This window comes from Oryctolagus cuniculus, unplaced genomic scaffold (genome assembly GCF_964237555.1).
Source record: "Oryctolagus cuniculus unplaced genomic scaffold, mOryCun1.1 SCAFFOLD_45, whole genome shotgun sequence".
NCBI lineage: Eukaryota > Metazoa > Chordata > Mammalia > Lagomorpha > Leporidae > Oryctolagus > Oryctolagus cuniculus.
This window is the reverse complement of record NW_027208356.1, coordinates 3,082-25,464: the sequence shown is the minus strand read 5'-3', so window position 1 is coordinate 25,464 and position 22,383 is coordinate 3,082. Positions and strand designations below refer to the sequence as shown.

At 39.6% G+C, this 22,383-nt stretch overlaps 1 pseudogene; it reads right to left on the bottom strand.

Annotated features, from left to right (window-relative positions):
• Positions 1-21,397: 21,397 nt before the first annotated feature.
• On the bottom strand, positions 21,398-21,465 carry LOC138848336 (U6 spliceosomal RNA; annotated as a pseudogene).
• Positions 21,466-22,383: the final 918 nt, after the last annotated feature.

Below are 22,383 nucleotides of genomic sequence, written 5' to 3'. Positions count from 1 at the left end.
TTGGGTGCCTCAGCCGATTTGTGGTTTCTTGAGTGGCAATTTCCTACATATTTTCTGGGTCTGAGTCGGTTTTGCCTTCTTATTCCCAAATTTTGTATTCTGATGCAATAGAAGCAAGATTTTGGACAGAGTAGACATTATGAAAGAAAAATAAAAACACAGCGCATTGTCCTTTTTGGATTAGAAATCTACAGGCAACACGACCAAGATGAGTTTCTGTGTTTTGGAAAATGATATGGAACCCTTCTGCTGAGGGGACAGATACTAATACCCTCCAAATTGAGTGTGAGTGCGATTTTGAGATGAATTCAATCAGATTCCAAAGTCAGTCTGTGGAAGGGGGACGAATCTGGAAACAGCCAGTTTCCTTGTGTCTAAATCCAGTCCAATATTACAAAGGACTCTTGCATTTCTTTGTTTTTTCCACATTTCCCTTATTTATCATGGTTTGTAATGAATTTTCTGATATGAGCTTTGGTTTTGAGGCGGCAATATGGAGTTCAGGGTAACAGAGGAATGGTCTTTTTCAAACAGGGCACAGCTGTTGGCTTGCTCCAATTCTGGCTTGCTGTCATTGTTTTGGGTGCCTCAGCTGACTTTTGGTTTCTTGAGCGGCAATTTCCTAAATGTTTTCTGGGTCTGAGTTGGTTTTGCCTTCTTCCTTCCCAAATTTTGTATTCTGACACCATACAAACAAGAGTTTGGACAGAGTAGCCATTATGAATTAAAAAAGACAACTAATAGGTGTTTGAAGCTTAGAAATTTACAGGCAACATGACCAAGGTGAGTTTTTGTGTTTTGGAAAATCAAATGGAACACTTTGGCTGAGGTGACAGATATTAATTGCCTCCAAACTGAGTTTCACTGTGATTTTCAGGTTAATTCAGTCAGAATTCCACAAGCAGTCAGCTGGAGGGGTGAATGAATCCGGGAACGGCCGGTTTCCCTGCGACTAAATCAAGCCCAATATCTTTATGGATTTTTGCATTTTTTTGGCTTTTTTCTCTTTTTTCTTATGTATCATGGTTTGTAATGAATTTTCTGATGTGAGCTTTTGTTTTGAGCCGGCAATATTGAGTTCAGGGCACAAGAGGAATGGTCTTTTTCAATCAGGGCACAGCTGTTGGCTTGCTCCAATTCTGGCTTGCTGTCCTTGTTTTGGGTGCCTCAGCTGACTTTTGGTTTCTTGAGTGGCAGTTTCCTACATGTTTTCTGGGTCTGAGTCAGTTTTGCCTTCTTCCTTCCCAAATTTTGTATTCTGATGCAATACAAGCAAGATTTTGGACAGAGTTAGCTCTGTGTCCATTCTTCTGTCTCTTTACTAGATGAATAAAAAGACAGTGTAAAATGATTTGTAAAGAACTATAAGGGGTCAGCGCTGTGCTGCTGCTGCCAATTGAGGAGTGAAGCAGGAGATGGAAAACACCTCTCTCTCTCTCTCTCTCTCTCTCTCTCTGTGCCTCTCCTTCTCTGTTACTCTGACTTCTAAATAAAAAAATGAATCTTAAAAGAAGTATAAACATCAATAAAACACAAATGAAAATTGTATTCTCAAAACTGGATATTAAACCATGCCTTCTACACCTCTGTTAAAAGTTACATTCTATCATAGTCATTTATGATTTCTAGGGCCAAAGTAGTAAATAAGATTTTTCTGGAAGAGACAGAGGTTATGAGGGAGCCAGGATTTGGGGTCAGTTAGCAGAAGTGAGTGTCACTCTTTCAGATTTGATGCAGGAAAGGAACAGCAACTGATCCCTGAGATTTTGGTGTGGGAAGGAAAGGAAGGAGGGACTTAACAAAAGCAAATGCCCTCTGGTTGTGGGCACCCACCCCTGACTGCAGCTTTTCGGAGGAACAGCTGGTGTCTCTAGGGATGCTGCAGCCTGGACTCCATTTCCCAGAGTTCCCAGTAGCTCCGAGGTATTCTGCTTTCCAAATACCTGTGGGCATGCACCTGCCACTGCCAGTCCCTGGGGCTCAGAGTTGGACCAGGGGAGTTCATTCCTTGATCAGTGTCAACCCTGGGGGCTATGCTGCTCCTTCTCTGGCATTTACTGCAACTCCTGCTCTGCACGTGCGATCCCAGGCAGTTTCCGAGTGCTCACCCTGAGCCTGCCTCCTGCTGCTTCTTCCCTCTTCATCCACCAACTGTGGGTCCCACATGCCAGGGACTCTCTTCTCCACACTCCCAATTTCACTCCCCGTGTATCTGGAAGAAAGGGTACCTGCTCCAGGGACTTTCTGCTGCAGGTTTGGCATGCAGGAAGGGGCGGAGACACATGTGGGAGAAGTGTGCCAGCGATCCTGGCAGCTTCTCCCGAGGTCAGGGCTGGGACCCGGGCTGCTCTGTCTCCCACCTCTATTTCCCAGGCTCAAAGTGCCCGGACTCTCTCCTGCAGTACCTCACCTAAACTGTCCCTAATGTGCTTTATTTAGTGGTTACAGGAGAGAGGGGGCAGTGTTCTGGGAACCTGCACTCACAGGGAAGGAAGGCAGAAAGACTCCTGATCTCCACAGTTAAATAAGCCGGGTTCCCACTGTGGGTGGTCTCAGAATGCAGTCTGGCCTGGTCTCTTGATGTTTCCTGGGCTGGTTCCTGCAGGGTGGGGCTGGATGGCCCTCAGGAGGGAGCCTGGGGCAGCAGAGGGGTGGGCAGGAGGATCTGTCTAGGATCTGCCCCACTGCTCTCATCCTGCACCTCATCTTCCTGGTGGGGAGCAGTGTGAAGCGTGAATAGCTGCTTTGTGTGTTGATCCCTCTCAAGTATTAATTATCAAATTTTTCCAATGTGGAATTTGAAGCTGTTCCAGAAACATGGGGTGGGAAATCTCCCTTCTTTCAAACAGGCACAGAGACAGTGGAGGATCCAAGGAGTTTCTATTAATGGCCCTAGGCTCAGCTGGAATGATTTCCTGAGAATTGAGCATCAAATTCAAGTTTCTTAGCTGTTACAGCATTGGTGGGTTTAAATGGCAGCCTACATGATTAGAACCACATTTCCAATGGTCAGTGGGTCCAGTATGTTTGTAAAAGAGATGCCAGGGACAGATTTATTAGGACAGATTTATGACTGGAGTTTACAAAAGCAGAACTTAGGACATCTTCCCTCCCTAGACAAGATTTCAGTGGGCAGCTGTTTCACTCATTAATTGTGAGCATCCACTTTTAAAGGTTTGTGTTGGATGGGGTCCACTTCTCTTTCTTTGATGATGTATTTGGCTGCTTTTCATTTTCTGTCTTCAGCTATCTCTTCTCCTGTTAGCAAGGCTGTCAACTGTTTTGACCTGCCACTGATCCCTTTGCAAAGTGAGAAGGGAACCAAAATTAATGCAAGTCTACTGTGTTGTCAATAACTGGAGCTACTTTTTTAAAGATTTATTTATTCATTTGAAAGAGTTACACAGAGAGGAGAGAGAGAGAGAGAGAAAGAGAGAGAGGTCTTCCATCCGATGGTTCATTCCCCAATTGGCAGCAATAGCTGGAGGTATGCCAATTTGGAGCCAGTAGCCAGGAGCTCCTTCTGAGATGAAGCTGTTTTTTTAAATAATTATTTATTTATTTGAAAGGCAGAACTTTGTCCAGGTCTCATAGGTGGGTGCAGGAGATGAGGGGTTTGGGCCAACTTCTACTGTTTTCCCAGTCCACAGCAGAGAGCTGGATGGGAAGTGCAGCAGCCAGGATCCCAACCGGCACCCATATAGGATGCTGACAAGGCAGCAGTAGCTTTACCCACTATGCAACAGTGCTGCCCACTAACGGGAGCTCTTTTAATCTGAGTTTGCATAAAGAGGAGAATTACAGCATCATAAATACAGATAAGTAACAGTTTTTCTCTGCCCAGCACTTTATATTACCCAGTGCTCCACTGAGAATCTTACATTCCACACTGTGTAATTAAGAAGGCCAGTTACTTATCTTATTTTGGGTTCTGTGTTTAAACCCATGACACTTTTGACATGGGAGGATATTAGTTCTACAATTTCATAGAGACTGGTCTTTGGAAGCATCGATAGAAGTTATAACTGTGAGAGTGGTAAGAAAGAAGAGGGGAAGAAATAAGTGCCCCTTACCTCCCTCAGAGATGTCCACAAGTGCAGTAGACGATATGCCCTTATGGTTGACTTTCTGGGACAAACTGTGTTTGAGTGCTTCACATGTTCTGATAGAAAGGTGTTGCCACCAGGTTTTTAGTATATTTTGTTAGTTTTTAAAGATTTATTTATTTATTTGAAAATCAGAGTTACACAGAGAGAGAAGGAGAGGCAAGAGAGAGAGAGAGAGAGGTCTTCCATCAGGTTCATTTCCCCAATGGCTTCATCATTGTGAACTTTGCTCAGTTCCTGACCTATACCTTTCCTTTAACCTAGTACTTTGCCATGTAGTAGCCCATGAAAACTGCAGACTGCATAAATTAATGAATACTTGGAGGGTTGTGATTTCTTAGAGGAACATCATGAGATAGGAGGAATAAAACAAAACAAAAGTATCCTCCGTATATAGAAGGTACACTGTTTTTGCAAGCCACAGCGAAGAGGAAGAAGCAGGAAAGTAGTGAGACTGGAAAGTTTGCGGCAAAGGTAATAGGCACTGGTCAAGAATTTAACAAGCCCATTAGGAAAACATTAAGGTTTCCTTACTTCCATGTAGACTCTGCCCTCTTATGGTGAACAGGGTCCTCTAAACCCACTTGTTGCACAAATGAAAACCCAAGCATTGTCTTCTCCCACAGATGGAGTCTGCTATTGGTTTTGATTTACATTTCCCTAATGGCTAGTGATATTGGGCATGTTCATCTATGTCTTGACCATTGAGATTTCTTCTTCTGAGAAACATCTGTTTTGATCCTTGCCCATTTCTTAGCTGTACATTTTGCTTCTTATTTGGAGATTTTCCCAGTTCTATATATGTATGTTCTGGCTATCAATCTTTTGTCATAATCAGAGTTTTCAATGTTTCCTGCCATTCTGTCCATTGTATGTTCACTCTGTTGATTACTTTGTTGTGAAGATGTATCTTAATATGATATGCTCAAATTTCTATATTTTATTTTTGTTACTTGTGCTTTTGGAATCTTACCCAAAACTGTTATCTATGCTTATGTTTTATAGTTTCTCATATGTTTACTTAGTTTCTGGTTTTATATTTAGACTTTTAATTCACCTTGAGTTGCTTTTACATAGTGTATGAGGTTTTGGGTATATTTTCAGGCTTCTACATATGGATAATCACTTTCCTTTAAACCATATGCTAAAGGGGTTCTTCTTTCTCCTGTTTGTTTTCTTTCCTTTGTTAAATAGGAGTTGCCTGTAGAAAAGTCGGTTTATTTCAGCTGCCTATACTTTTACACTGAACTATGAGTCTGTTTTCCAACAGTGCTAACACTGTTTCTATATTTTTAAGATTTATTTATTTATTGGAAAGGCCAGATGCTTCTTCCAAGTCTCTCATGTGGGTGCCAGCACCGTAGAACACGGTCCATCTTCCACCAATTTCCCAGGTGCATTAGTAGGGAGCTGGATTGGAAGTGGAGCACCTGGTCTCCTAGCAGCAACATATGGGATGCATGCACAGCAGGTCAAGGCTTTAACCCAGTACACCACAGCACCAAACACTTCCTTATTTACTTCTGCTGTGATCTTTCATTATTCACTTTTTTCTACTGCCCTGCAACTTGACTCCTTCCTGTTTTTTTTCTGGGTCCTGGACGATGGTAGTAGGTGGCTTCTGGGATCTTTTTGTGTTAGTAGATACTTGGTAATCTAAAATCACAGTTTTTAGTTTCTATATTTCTCTGCTAATCACTAGGACCTTCTGGATGACAATAGAAAATGCTGGCAGAAATGAGGATATATTAATTTGCTAAGAAAATACCACAGAGAATATGATTTAAATCATGGAATTTTACTTCTCAGAGTTGTAGAGCTTGAAAATATCAGATCAAGGTGCTTAAATAGGCTCGATTTTTCCAGAAGCCTTTCTCCGATGTGACAGACACATCTACCATTTGATCTGCTTAAAAGCACTTTCTTCAGGTAGAGTCATGTTGCTGGTTAGCACTTCCGTGTTAGAGTTTTAGGGAGGCACATTTCAGTCCATAACAGCAAAAGGGGCCCTGTGGTCTACTTCAATGACAGCCATCTCTGCGGAGGACAGAAAGTTTGGAATCAGCGTTAGGATTTCTCACAGTATTACTGTCAGTGCTATCTCCATCAAATGTGCATTCATGTACACACAAATCTACCTGTACTCATAAACACATTCAACAGTGGAAATGCCTGATGGTTGTGTATGGGTAACATCAATATAATAATCCATAAGATGACCTATTAGCAGACATTAAAAAGAGAATTAGAAAGAATGACAACAAAATCTGCAGTTACCTATATTTATGTCTATATGTATGATATTCAGTATTTATAGTTGCTAAAAGATGAATACTGATGTGTGGGAATAAAAGCTAAACCTTACCTTGCAATATTGCAGCCTAGTCTACATGAAAGATGTCTTCCTAAAACCATTCACTGGGCCCACTCTGTGGCATAGTAGATTAAGCATCCACCTGCAGCACCAGCATCCCACATGGGCACCAGTTTGAGTCCCTGCTCCTGCACTTCCAATCCAGCTCTTTACTAATGGCCTAGGAAAGCAGTGCAATATGCCCTGAGTTCTTGGGCCCCTGCACCCATGTGAGAGACCTGGAGGAAGCTGCTGACTCCTGGCTTCTGGCACCTGGCTTCAGATCGGCCCAGCTCCAGCCATTCTGGCCATTTAGGGGTGAACCAGTTGATAGAAGACCTCTCTATCTCTTCCTCTCTATATCTGTAACTCTGCCTCACAATAAAGAAATACATTTTTAAAAACCTTTCACATGTTAAATTTCTTAATTGTTTTAAAGATTTATTTATTTATGTACAAGTCGAGTTACAGACAGAGAGGATAGACAGAGAGAAAGAGAGAGGTCTTCCATCTGGTGTTCACTCCCTAATTGATTGCAACTGCCAGAGCTGTGCTGATCTGAAGCCAGGAGCCAGGAGCTAGTTCCCGGTCTCCCAGATGGGTACAGGGGCCCAAGGACTTGGGCCACCTTCTACTACTTTGCCAGGCCATAGCAGAGAGCAGGATCAGAAGTGGAGCAGCTGAGTATTGAACCGGCCCCCATATGGGATGCTGGCGCTTCAGACCAGGGTGTTAACCTGCTCCACCACAGCACCGGTCCAACATTTTAAATTTCTGATACTCTAAAGTAGTACAGGACTGCATTACATCTAGGAAAGATGCATTTAAAAATTATAAATCTAGTGCATTTTAGCAGAAGTTTTAACAAATACTTCTGATTTTCTCAGCATTATATATAAATAAATGACATAATGAGTCATTGTCAGATTTTTAGCTTTTGACAGCCACTTATAATATTTCACAGCTTTTTGAAATGTATTGCTAGTGTGTTTTTCTCAACACATGCACTGGATTTTACCAGTTTAGTGCACATGGAGTTGCCTCTTATAGGATTTGCATTTTAATGGGTTTTCATGGCACATGTAATCAACATCTGCAAAGCCTCTAAAACACATAAATAATAACATGAATCAGGCTTTTTTCTTAAATATTAATTTATTTATTTGAAAGAGTTGCACAAATAGAGAAGAGGTAGAGAGAGAGAGACAGACAGACAGAGACAGAGAGGTCTTCCATCAGCTGGTTTACTCCCAGTTGGCCGCAATGACTGGTCTGTGTCAATCTGAAGCCAGGAGCTTCTTCAGGGTCTTTCACATGTGTGCAAGGCCCCAAGGACTTGGGCCACCTTCTAATGCTTTCCCAGGACATAGCAGAGAGCTGGTTCAGAAGTGGAGCAGCCGCGACTTGAACTGGCACCCATATGGCTTGCCAACACTGCAGGCAACAACTTTATCTGCTATGCCACAGCGCCAGCCCCACATTGCATCTTTTTAAGATGATATGGATTTAAGTTCATGAGAAATTATTAGCATAGTGGGAACTGATAGATATGGATGAAGCAGGATGGACTTGTTAGGAATGGTGATGTTAATTTTCTTATAAAATAAATAAATAAGAAATTAAATATGGTCAGACATAAATGAAGACTAAATTTTATTAGTGGTAATCCAGAAAACACTGATCTCAGGTCTTTTTCTTCCAGTGTTAAGTTTATATTTTTAAATGCATATTAAGTGAACAAATTTCATGTAATTTATATATACAGATTGAAGAGCAAACTGATAACATCCTATCCTATCTTCCCTTGTTCTCATATTTCCAACTCCCTCCTTCTTGTTTTATTTTCTTTTAATTTTGACAGCTGCATGCTTTGATTTTATTTTAGAATCACAAGCTTTAACCCTCTACAAAATAAAGAATTCAGCAAGTAGTAGCAGAAATATCAATGAGTATATGTTGTGTACTCTATCAAAGAGTACAGAAAAGTGCTATGAACAATACTCAAATCTCAAAATGTCAATTTAACTCATATGCTGCTTTTTGTTGTCTATATATTAATTACCACCAGTCAGAGAAAACATATGGTATTTGTCTTTTGGGGACTGGCTTCTTTCATGAAGCATACTTGTTTCCAGTTCATCCATTTAGTTACAGAAGATGGGATTTCATTCTCAATTATGGTTGAATAGTATTTTACACTGTATATATAGCTCATATTTTTGTTCCAGTCACCAGTTGATGGACATCTGGGTTGATTTCATGTTAGCTATTGTGAATTGAGCTGTAATAAACATGAGGGTACAGATAACTCATGCCTGTGCATATTCTATTTCATTTCATGCAGATAAATTCCCAGTAGTCAGATGGCAGGATCACATGGTATGTTTGTTTTCAGATTTCTGAGGAACTTTGATACTGCCTTCCATAATGGTTGCACTAGCTTCATTCCCACCAACAGTGGATTAGGGTACCTTTTTCTCTCCCTCTCCACCAGCCTTTATTGTTTGTTGACCTTTTCAAAAGAATTATTTATTTGAAAGATTGAGTTACAGAGATGGAGAGGCAGAGGCAGAGAGACAGAAGTATTTTATCTGCTTGTTTATGCTCCATATGGCCCAACAGGTAGTGCTGGTCCAATCGGAAGCCAGAGTCAGGAGCATCTCCCTGGTCACCCATGCGGGTGCAGGGACCCAGGCACTTGGGCCATCCTCCACTGCCCTCCCAGTCCAGTGCAGAAAGCTGGACTGGAATAGCAGCAACCGGGACCAGAACTGGCACCCATATGGGATGCCGTCTCCACGGGTGGAGGATCAACCCAGTGTGCTATGGCACTGGCCCCCATCAGGGATATTTTTCTATAGTACTCTCTCTCCACTGTATCTTTTTCTAGTTGAAGAATTAAGGTGATGCAGGATTAATAGAAGGAGTTTGAGAGGATTGTCTCTCTTTCAATTGTGTTGAATAGTTTGAGAAGCATTAGTTCTTTAAAAGTCCTGTAGAATTCAATAGTGAGGCTGTCTGATCCTGGACTTTTGCTTGTTGGGAGGGTCTTTATTACTCATCCAATCTCTGTCTTGGTTTTTGATTTGTTTAGCTTTTCTATGTGTCTTCATGACTCAATTTTGGTATATTGTGTATGTCCAGGAATATGTTGATTTTTACTCTAGGATTTCCAATTTGTTAGCAGTCACAACAGATGCCCACAGCCTATATTGCAGTGCTAATCTGAGTTTTGGGTACTACACTTCCTAATCAGCTTCATGTTAATATCCCTGGGAAGCAATGTATAATAGCTCAAATTCTTTCATTCCTGTCGTCAAATTGGAGAACTGTAACCTCAATGGGGACTTGAGAACCTGGTCTTGCACAGTTGTAGCCATATAGAAAGTAAACCAGCAGATGGGAGATCTCTCTGCTTCTCTTTCCTTCTCTCTTTGTCTCTGTGTGTCTCTGCCTTTTTTATCATGTTAAAATATTTAATTACTTACTTGAAAGAGTTACAGAGAGAGGGAGAGACAGAAATCTTCCACCACCTAATTCATTTTTGAGATGACTTTAATAGCCAGAGTGTGGCCAGGTTGAAGCCAGGAGCTTTCCCTCCGATGTGCATGGCAGCAAGGAGCTTTTCCTGCAATGTGCGTGGCAGCATCCCAGGCACTTGGGCCATCTTTCCCTGCTTTTTCAGTCCATTGGTAAGGAGCTGGATCAGAAATGGAATAGCTGGTACTTAAACTGGTGCACATACAGGATGCCAATGTAACAGATAGCAGCTTTGTCCACTGCACCACAACCACCAGCTCCTCTATCTGCCTTTCCAATAAATAAATCTTTTGAAAAAGAACTGAAGGTAGTAAAAGTCATCATGACTGAGCAATGGCAAATTTATTGAAGTGATCTATTTTCTTAAAGATCCTTTTATGAATTTGAAAGGCAGCACTAGATGGAGAGAATGGGAGAGATTGATCTTCCTCCTGGTTTGTTCACTCCTCAAATGGCTGCAATGACTGCGGCTAGGCCAGACTGATATCAGGAGCCAGGGGCTTCTTCCAGGTCTCTCACAAGGGTGCTGGAGCCCCAATATTTGAGTCACCCTGTGCTGCTTTTCCAGACACATTAGCAGAGAACTGGATCTGTTTGGAGCATTAATGTCTATGATACTCTCCTTGCAGTTGAAGGATTTAGAATCCATTTTGATTATGGGTGGGCCAAGTACAATGTCTTCCAATTGTCCAAGGTTTGGATTAGATGGGTTCTGAGAAATTTTGTTAAAATAGTTATTAATCTTGTTTAGACAAGGTCATAGTCAAAGTGGAGGTTCTCTCCTCCCTTCAGAGAAAGGTACCTCCTTCTTTGATGACCTGTTCTTTCCACTGGGATCTCACTCGCAGAGATCTTTTGCCAGAGTGTCTTGGCTTTCCATGCCTGAAATACTCTCATGAGCTTTTCAGCCAGCTCCAAATGCCTTTAGGGCTGATTCTGAGGCCAGAGTGCTATTTAGGACATCTGCCATTCTATGAGTCTGCTGAGTATCTCACTTCCCATGTTGGATCACTCTCCCCTTTATTTACTCCATCGGTTAGCGTTAGCAGGTACTAGACTTGTCTATGTGCTCCCTTTGACTCCCAGTCCCTCCACCATGACCAACTGTGAACTGAAACTGATCACCTGGAACAGTGAGATGGCATTGGTACATGCCACCTCAATGGGATTGAATTGGAATCCCCTGGTATGCTTCCAACTCCACCACTTGGGGCAAGTCAGCCTGAGCATGTCCCAAATTATACATCTCTTCCCTCTCCCATTCCCACCACCATGTTCAACAGGGATCACATTTCAGTTAATTTTCAACACTTAAGAATAACTGTGCATCAATTACAGATCTAAACCAGTCATATTAAGTAGAACAGATAAAAAAAACTACTAAGAGGGATAATGTATTAAGTTGTTCATTAACAGTCAGGGCTATGCTGATCAAGCCACCATTTCCCATAGTGTCCACCTCACTCCAACAGGTTTCCCTCTTGGTGTTCAGTCAGTTGTCACTGATCAGGGAGAACATATGGTATTTGTCCCTTTGGGACTGGCTTATTTCACTCAGCATGATGTGTTCCAGATTCCTCCATTTTGTTGCAAATGACTGGATTTCGTTGTTTCTTACTGCGGTATAGTATTCTAAAGAGTACATATCCCATAATTTCTTTATCCAGTCTATCGTTGATGGGCATTTAGGTTGGTTCCAGGTCTTAGCTATTGTGAATTGTGCTGCAATAAACATTAGGGTGCAGACCTCTTTTTTGTTTGCCAATTTAAATTCCTTTGGGTAAATTCCAAGGAGTGGGATGGCTGGGTCGAACCGTAGGGTTATCTACGACCTTGTCTAAACAAGATAAGAGTCGGAGAACTCAGAGGGCTTCCATAGCCTTGGAAACTCATGACTGGAGCATAGGGAGATTACTGATGCCATAGACAGGAGTGTCAATTGGTAAAGTCAACAACAGGAGTCACTGTGCACTTACTCCTCATGTAGGGTCTCTATCCTTAATGTGCTGTACATTGAGATTTAATGCTATAACGAGTACTCAAACAATATATTTCACTTTGTGTTTCTATGGGGGTGCAAACTGTTGAAATCCTTACTTAATGCATACTAAACTGATCCTCTGTTAAAAAAAAAAAAGAAATTATCAATTCCCAACTTGACTCTCACTGGGATTAAACATGACAATAGGTCTGCTCTGATTTCATCATCATTTAAAAAAAAATCATCTATTATTTTTCACTTTATGTTTCTGTGTGGGAGCAAACTGTTGAAATCCATACTTGATGTATACTAAGCTGATCTTCTGTATATTAAGATAATCAAAAATGAATCTTGATGTGAATGGAAGGGGAGAGGGAGTGGGAAAGGGGAGGGTTGTGGGTGGGAGGGACGGTATGGGGGGGAAGCCATTGTAATCCATAAGTCGTACTTTGGAAATTTATATGCATTAAATAAAAATTAAAAAAAAATAGTTATTAATCATAACTCTCAGTTTAAGCTTTTCTTACCAAATTTTCATGTTTGCTGATGTTTATATCTATGGGAAAATTGGGTCTCTGGATTGCAACCAATGAAAGCATCCAGACTAACAGTAATAAGGTCAACAGTCAGCAGAATGATGTCCAGCTGAACTGAAATAGATTTTCTTATTTGGTAGAGGGGTTACCTCCTGCATTATGCTGACATACTGACATAGACAGTAGATATTGGAGCCTGTCCCTTCTGCCAAATGGAGAATACCATATTTTGGTCCATCATATATATATTTATATATTATAATATATATTATATATTATACTATATATTTCTATACATAATATAGAATTGCATATAATTATTATAAATATATAATTGTATATATTATATATGAATTTGTTATTTATATATAAATAATTATTTCTGATCCAGCTCCTTACCAATGGATTGAAAAAGCAGTGAAAGATGCTCCAAGTACCTGGGTTCCTGGGACACACATCAGAGGAAAAGCTCCTGGTTTCAACCTGGCCACACTCTGGCTATTGAAGTCATCTCAATAATATATATATATATATATATAAAATACATATAATAAATTATATAATATTATCTGTTTATAATTATATATTATATAATATATTGTATGATAAATTATAATATATTTTATATATGAATATATTTATATACATAAATATATAAATAAATGTAAATATATATTTAAGGAATTTATTTATGTAGTTGACAGGTTTACTTACAGAGAGTGAGAAGAAGAGACACAGAAAGGTCTTCCATATGCTCATTTACTCCCCTAATGACTGCAAAGTCTGCAGCTGGGCCAATCTGAGCTAGGAGCTTCCAGGTCTCCCATATTTTGGCAGGGACCAAAGCACTTGGAACAGCTTCTACTGCTTTCCCAGGCTATTGCAGAGAGCTGGATGGGAAAAGGAGAAATGGGGACTAGAACTGGTGCTCATATGGGGTGCCAGCATTGCAGGTAAAGGATTACACCACTGCACCACAGTGCTGGCCCCAGTCTATCCTTTATTAAGGAGATCTCAGTAATCATGTTCAGGTATTGCTGTCCTATATTCATGGCCAAAGTCCTAGCAGGCAACATGGTTTGGAGAATCATAAGCACAAGGTGTGTAGGAGACTTCATTTCTCATACAGCACAGTTAATAACAAGGTTCCAAGAGGGGAAATTACTTGCATCATAGTCTTTGAGAACTAATGGACATCACAGGTGATCTAAAGAATTTAGAAGGTTTGTGAGCCCCTAGAGTGAAAAAGTCACTGGGAGCACAAGGACAGTGCCTAGAGTTTATTTTGATGGATTTTAGCCCCTTGCATTGGAGGGAGGCCCGAAGAAGCTGGACTGATTAGTAAACCTCAGAAGTGTCTTTTCAAGGTGAAGGCAAACTGAGACTGAGGGGTTTTTGGAAAAACGTTGAACAAAAGACATTTCCCACACGTGGTTAAGACACATCATTTATCTACTGATTTTCATCAGATCTGTTAACATTAGGTATAAGGTACAGTGGACATGGTGGATGGCATATAGCAATATGATTTTAGTAATATATCATGAGGTGCTTTTTTTAAATGGATTTAGCAGGTAAAATTGGGCTACCTAATAGGATGTAGCTGGAATAATCACCTTTTTGTTAAATAAATCTGAGGTAATAAATGTTAGTGTATGAAGACATTGAGTTTTCTTTTATTGGGCCTTCTTGGTTATTTTAATCTGGGATCTGCGAATTCTCATTTTCTTTATTTTATTCCTCATCATGTCGGACCAACTCTGCTGCTTTGGGGATTTTTTTAGTACATCTGACATTTGGAAATTTAGACAATAGTATAGTTAAAATGAGATGTACCAAGTAAAGTATTTATTTTTATTCTGATACATATTTTGGAATTCTTCTAAAATTCCTATTGAGTATCCTTGTTAAATTTAGTTGCATCCCAGGTTAAGACTTATTGGAGGCAGGCTCCATGGCTCAATAAGCTAATCCTCCACCTGCGGTGCAGGCACACCAAGTTCTAGTCCTGCTGGGAGAGCCAGATTCTGTCCCAGTTGCTCCACTTCCAGTCCAGCTCTCTGCTATGGCCCAGGAGTGCAATGGAGGATGGCCAAAGTGCTTGGGCCCCGTACCTGCATGGGAGACCAGGAGGAAGCACTTGGCTCCTGGCTTTGGATCAGTGCCATGTGCCAGCTGCAGCACACTGGCGGCAGCGGTCACTAGGGGGTAAACCAACAGAAAAAGGAAGACCTTTCTCTCTGTCTCTCTCACTGTCCACTCTGCCTGTCAAAATAAAAAATAATTTTTATAAAAAGACTTATTGGAGCCACTTTAGTGATTACACCCATGAAACTTTGTTAATAAATGCAAATAGAACCTGGGAAAATTGATGTATATCTTATGCTGTAGAGACTTAAGATTGAACATCTTTTTTATCTTTTTTAATTATATAATTTAAAAACAAATTTTAGATTTTTTTTTTTTACTTTACTAAGTCACAGCTCTGGCCCCATTAATATGACTTAACAATGTTTTTTCCTCTCAGAATTATCTCTATTGTTTCAGTTAACTGCATGCCTTTTCTTTACATTCAGATTCCCTCAGCTGTCAAAGCTTATTCATCTTAATTCTGTTGTTCCTATTTCCCTCCCTTTTATTCTGTCCCTAGGCTAATTGGGATCATGATTCTCCATTCCTTCTGTGTGGTGTCACAGTAGGCTTGAAGTGTTCTTTTTCTCTTCTGATTTCTAAAGAAAGAAATTATGTATTCCCCCAGTTTAGATATTTTAATAATGCACTCTAAAACAAAGGTTAAATGTTCTTAATTTGACAAGAATTTTCGGGGCCAGCGGTGTGGCATAGTGGGTAGAGCCACCACTTGCAGTGCTGGCAGCTCATATGGATCCAGATCTCTGCTATAGCCTGGGAAAGCAGTAGAAGATGGCCCAAGTCCTGGGCCCCTGCACCCATGTGGGAGACCTGGAAGAAGCTCCTTGCTCCTGGCTTTGGATTGGCACAACTCTGGCCATTGCAGCCAACTGGGGAGAGAACCAGTGGATGGAAGACCCCTCTCTCTTCTCTGCCTCTCTCTGTGCAACTCTGACTTTCAAATAAATAAATAAATCTTTAAAAAAAGATTTTTTTCTAATTTTAGATTTGTTCTACTTCATTGCCACTTCAGGGTGTGTGTAAGGAGTGCATATCCAGTTTTTCTATTTTGGAATTTGGGGATTTTGTATTAGCTCTGCTGTGTATTCATTTTTCTTGAGCATTGGTGATATCTTCTCCTTAGTTGTATTAAGAGAGAGAGCAATAGCCCTCATGTCTTTTTAGGTAAGTAAGACATATTAAAAACAGAGCATTCAGTATACATTCATAGTATTTTGACTTGTTCAATTGATTTTCCTGACCTCCCTTGGATATTCTTGGTCTTTGCTGTACAACTTTCTATACTCATTAATTCTTTGATATTCCCAAATCCAGAAAATGAATGACTCAACAGCTGTGTTCCTGTATTTGCTGGGACTCAGGGTAAGAAGCAAAGTGGAGGTGTTCAGGAATCTAAAGTTACATGCTACATAGCAAAGCACTTCATTTCCTATACAAAGTGACTGGGAAATCCAGAATCTTTTGCACACATATTGGATCCTGAACTATTACTGGACTATTCAGTAAGATTTTAATGTATTTATTTTCTGTGTGTGTGTTTGTATTTCTAAATAAACTCTGCTGGGCTACTTAACATTAACATGTATTGCAGAATTCTTTCATCAGTTTTTACTTTTAAAAAGTTTCTCTTTCAGTTTTATGGGAGAGGGTAGAAGTTTCCTGCTATGTAACTGAAAGTTCATTCATTCATTAAAGTTAAAAATATTTGTTGCAAATTGGTAGAATACTATTAATTCTCATGTGATTTACATGAAACTAAATACATTCTCTATTTTGTTTTGCTTAAAATTTCTGCATGTGTGGACTTCTTTTTTCCTTCTTGCCCCAAATCCCTTTGTGTATTGGGATGGCAAATGGGTTTTACACTGGAGAAAACATGTTATTTTGGCAAAGAAGTACTTAGCCTTCCTGCTTCAAGTATTCAAATATTGCATTGGAAATCAGTATATTTGTTTACTGTACAAATGTCCTTCATACAATTTTGTAATCTTCTGGGATGGGAGAGGAAGCAGGAAATAGGAGGATTATGGGTGGGAGGGATGTTTTGGGGGAGGGGAAGCCACTGTAATCCAAAAGCTGTACTTTGGAAATTTATATTTATTAAAAAAATTAAACAATTTTGTAATCTTCATCTTCCTTTTTATTTCATCCTTTTTAAAAAAAGATTCATTTATTTTACTTGAAAATCAGAGTTACACAGAGAAGGAGAGAGAGAGAGAGAGAGCAGTCTTCCAACCGCTGGTTCACTCCCCATTTGGCCACAATGGCTGGAGCTCTGCCAATCCAAAGCCAGGAGCCAGCAGCTTCTTTTGGGTCTCCTATGCAGGTGCAGGAGCCCAAGGGCCTGGGCCATCCTCTACTGCTGGATAGTAAGTCTTACTTGCCTAAAAAGATGGATAGTAATTTGAGTAGCCAGGACTTGAACTGGCACCCAATTGGAATGTCAGCACTGCAAGCCACAGCTCTACTTGCTACTCCACAGCATCGGCCCCCTAAATTCTTATGAGTATTGCTACACGATTGGAATTTATAATTGATAATGCTGAACAATTGAAACTGTCTTATTTACAATTGTAGGACTGGATATGGCAGTTCTACTTGAAGTAAAGTATGTAGCCTGCTTATTGTATGATTTTCGGAAAAGCATGTATTTATATATAACAGCAGATCTGTTAATCATTTAAAAGTGAATTGTCATGATTACCCAGATGTAAAGAATGCAATATGTGCTAATGAGTTAGCAGTCACAGACATTTAGAATTAGAGGGATTTTAGAACTTTTTCAATACTGCAGTTTTTATGAAAAACTAATAATTTTTTTTTATTTGACAGGTAGAGTTATATACAGTGAGAAATCAGAAAGGTCTTCCTTCCATTGGTTCAGTCCCCAGATGGCTGCCACAGTTGGAGCTGTGCCCATCCAAAGCCAGGAGTCAGGTGCTTTCTCCTGGTCTCCCATCCGGGTGCAGGGCCCAAGCACTTGGGCCATCCTCTACTGCCTTCCCGGGCCATAGCAGAAAGCTGGACTGAAAGAGGAGCAACCAGGACTAGAACACTTTGCCCATAAGGGATACCAGCACCACAGGTGGAGAATTAACCAAGTGAGCCACGGCGCTGGCCCCCGATAAATTTACTCTTAACAAAATATCAAAATATCTTATTTAGTATAAAGTTAGTAGTGAAAAGAGACTACCTTGTTGAACACAGAAATTTGAGATTATATTTCTTGGTATTAATTTGCATCTTAAGGCTTATTGCCTAGTTTATTTCAATATTTCAATCTAATATTACTAATAATATCTTGTACTTAGTGGTTCACTGTGTGCCAGACAATATTCTTTTGATTTTTTAAAAGATTTATTTATTTATTTATTTGGAAGTCAGAGTTACACAGATAGTGAACAAGAGGAAGAGAGAGAGAGAGAGAGGTCCTCCATCTGCTGGTTCACTCCCCAGATGGCCTAAAAGGTCAGAGATATGCCAATCTGAAACCAGGAGCCAGGACCTCTTCAGGGTCTCCCATGCAGATTCAGGGGCCCAAGGACTTGGGCCAACTTCCTACTGCTCTCCCAGGCTATAGCAGACAGCTGAATGGAAAATGGAGCAGCCTGGACTTGAACCGGCCTCCATGTGGGATGCCCCCACTGCATGCAGTGGCTTTACTAGCTACACCACAGCACTGGCCTCAAGACAATGCTCTAAAATGATGCATTAATTATTCCCAAATATTGAAAAGTGGCATGGTACACATTTGAATGTGTTGTTTTGTACTAGTTGTAGAAACAGTTTAAAATATATTTATATTTAAAAATGTAAGCTTTGATCTAAAGGTTTACTTTCCCTTAAGGTGCCTGTTTGGAAACTGAGAGATCATTGAAGTCTCAAGATAGAGTACAACTGATCTTATCCAAGCCTCCTTTATCACATGAGGATGCTAAATGCCAAGCCCAGAGAAGTAAAGTGAATTGTTCAAGGTCACATAGGTAAGTTGTGGCAGGGATAATTCTGTATTAGCATTAGGTATCCTGATACATAGGCCACTGTTCTGTCAATTTTGTACTCCTTCTGGAGTTAAAGATTCTAAGTTGTGGAAAATTGAATTTGGAAATTTAGTGGTTGCTATGTTGTTATGGTGAGAAATTTCTGTGTATAGCTATGAGTTGCTTAAATTTTATTCAATATATTTTTCTAGTATGTTTGCTATTTATTTGAAATGTATAACAAGTAGCTTCATCTATTTGCCAAAAAAAATTTTAAAGATTTATTTATATTATTTGAAAGTCAGAATTACACAGAGAGAGAAGGACAGGCAGAGAGAGTGGTCTTCCATTCACTGGTTCACTCCACAGTTGGCCTCCATGGCTGCAGCTGTGCTGACTGGAAGGCAGGAGCCAGGAGCCTCTTCCTGGTCTCCTATGCAGGTGCAGGGGCCCAAGGACTTGCACCATTTTATAGTGTTTCCCAGGCCATAGCAGAGAGCTGGATAGGAAGTGGAGCAGCCAGGTCTTGAACTGATGCCCCTATGGAATACCAGCACTGCAGGTGGCAGCCTCACCCACTATGCCACAGTGCCAGCCCTTGCCAAAAGAATTTATAGAAGCTATTCCATATATACACTTAACAATTATTTAGTTACTTGACATGAACTATCCCTGCATATTTGAAAATTTTGAATGGTATCACTTGGGTTTTAAGAATGTTATATTTTAGGTCTCTTAATATTTTTAGTGATGATGTTTTAAAGGCCCTTTCTGTTTTATGAAAAATGATAAGGATTTTGTTTTACAATGGCCATAGTATTACTACTTAAAGCAATAGATTAAATAAAACTTTTAAACAAAGTCATTTAATACTGAATTCTAACACACTGGTATATTTTAAAGTGAGAAGCCGGATTTCTTTCAGATATTCTAAAGAAGAATGATAATCAAAATTGAAGACATCTACAGTTTTTAATCACTTGTTTTAAATATTGGTCATAATGGTCCAATTTTGAGTTTAATTTTAATTAGCTTTTAAATGATTCAATATGTTTTATAGAAAAAATTCGGAGAACATAATTATATACTCAACCTCCCTCCCTTCTTTTTCCTTCTTTGTCATTTTTTTTAGCTTATGAAATGACATTTTCAGTTTACATTACATTAAAAAGGGTTCTTGAATCAAGGGACAAGTTTAACAGGCAAAAAGCAAAAAGATCGTAATTTAGAGGGTATATAGACAATGGCTCTAAACAATATTTGAATATCACATCTAAACAATATTTGAATAAATTGATAAATATTTTAATTTCTCCTACTAAAATGCTCAAAGTCTTTAATTATTTATCAAATATTAGTGCAAAATTATGGATTTAAATGATCCCAAAAAGTGATGAATTTTTGTGTAATAAAGTCCAATTTTTGTCAAGGCTTTTTGAAAGTCTCACAGAAAACTTATGTTTGTGAATGGGAAGAATAATACCAAAATATCCATACTACCAAAAGCAATTTGCAAATTCAATGTAATCCCAATCAACATACCAACGATGTTCTCAGAGCTAGAAAAAATGATGCTAAAATTCACATAGAAACATGAGAGATGCTTAACATCTAAAGCAATATTATAAAGCAAAAAAAAAGCTGGAGACATCACACCATATTTTAAGACATATTACAGGGGTCAGCACTATGACAAAGCAGGTAAAGTCACCGTCTGCAGTGCCGGCATCTCATATGGGTGCCAGTATGTTTCCCAGCTGCTCCACTTCTTATACCCCTCTCTGGTATAGCCTGAGAAAAAAGTAGAAAATGGCCAAAGTCTTTGGGCCCCTGCACCTGCATAGAGACCTGGAAGAAGCTCCTGACACTTGGATTCAGATCAACAGAGCTCCGGCCATTGTGGCCATTTGGGGAGTAAACCAGTGGATGGAAGACCTCTCTCTCTCTCTGCCTCTACCTCTCTGTAACTCTGCCTTTCAAATAAATATACTGCAAAAAAAAAAGAAGAAGTGTTAGCACTGATATAATAACAGACACATAGTTCAATGGAAAAGACTTGGTAGCATAGAAATAAACCCAAATTTCTACCAGCAACTCATATTTAACAAAGGAACTCAAATGAACTGGAGAAAGAAGAATCTCTTTCACAAGTGGTGCAGAGGAACTTGATTATCCATATGTAGAAGCCTGAAAAGAGACTCCAACATCTCTTACACTATGTGAAAGTGAACTCACAGTGAATTAAAATGTAATCATAAGACCCAAACCCAAGTAAACATAGGGAAACTCTAAATATTGTCAACACACAATAGCTTTTGGGTAAGATTCCAATAGCAATAGTCACAAAAATAAAAACAGAGACATTTGAGTATATCCAACTAAGATACTTCTTCACAACAAAGTAAACATCAGAGTGTAGATACAATGAACAGATGGCAGGAAAAATTAAAACTCTGAATGTTTACAGATTTCCAGAACATTTACATGAATTGGAAAAACTCCAAAAAATACAGTGAAGAAACAGGCAAGGATCTGAATAGACATTTCTCAGAAGAAATGTACATGGTCAAAACATGTGAATATGCCCGATGTCACTAGCCATTATGTAAATATAAATCAGAACACCATATCAGTCTCCAACACCTGTGGGAGAATACAACACTCAGGTGTTTGTGTGTGCAGCAAGTGGGTTTAGAGGACCCTGTTCACCTCTGGAGAGCAGAGCCTACAGGGAGGTAAAGAAACCTTACTGCGCAGGGGCATGCTAATCTTCTCTGTATCATTCCAATTTTAGTATATGTGCTGCCGAAGCGAGCACATGTGCTGCCGAAGCGAGAAAGAGATGAAAAGAATTTATCTCAGCTAGCCACTAATATTCAAGAAACAAGGTCTTCAGGAAAGCCAACTCAACTGACATTTTCATGTCATTGTTAAATAAAGGAAAAATTATCTAGGTTCAGCAATACGTAGTTTATAAGAGAAAGACTACAGAGTAATTTCCTTGGCATAGAAATAACTTTGTTTTTTTTTTTTTTTGTTTTTTTTTATCCATGAGGGCTTGCTATCACCACCACACACCCACATCCCATATACAAATGCCTGGCTTGAGTGGTAGCTTCTCTGCTTTGAGGCAAGTTTCTGCTAGTGTGCACCCTGGGAGGAGACGGAGGATGGCAGAAGTGCTTGGGTCCCTGCACCCAAATGGGACATCCAGAATGAATTCCCAGTTCCTGGTTTTGGCTTGGTCAAGCTTTGGCTATTGCAAGTGTCTGGGGAGTGAAGCAGTGGTTCCCTCTTCCTGTCACTCTGCCTTTCAAATCAATAACTGTTGTTGGTAATGACTAATAATGATATTCACTGATTGTCAAATTTTGAATCTATTAATTATAGACAATTTCTCTTTGTATTTTTAAACTTTCATAATGTTCTGTAGCCAATTTCATCACTAGAAATAAAAACTTTTCCTCAAAAAAAAAAAAAAAAGAAACCTTACTGCTTTCCTAATGTGCTTATTAAGTTCTTGACCAGCGCCTGTTAGTCTTGCCACAAACTTTCTAGTCTTACTACTTTCCTTCTTCTTCTTCTTCTCTGTGACTTGTAAAATAGTATACATTCTATATACTGTGGATACTTTTGATTTATTTTATTCCTTCGGTCTCCTATGAAGTTCCTCCACAAAAGCACAGCCCTCAAAATATTCATTCATTTATGCAGTCTGCAGATTTCATGAGCTACT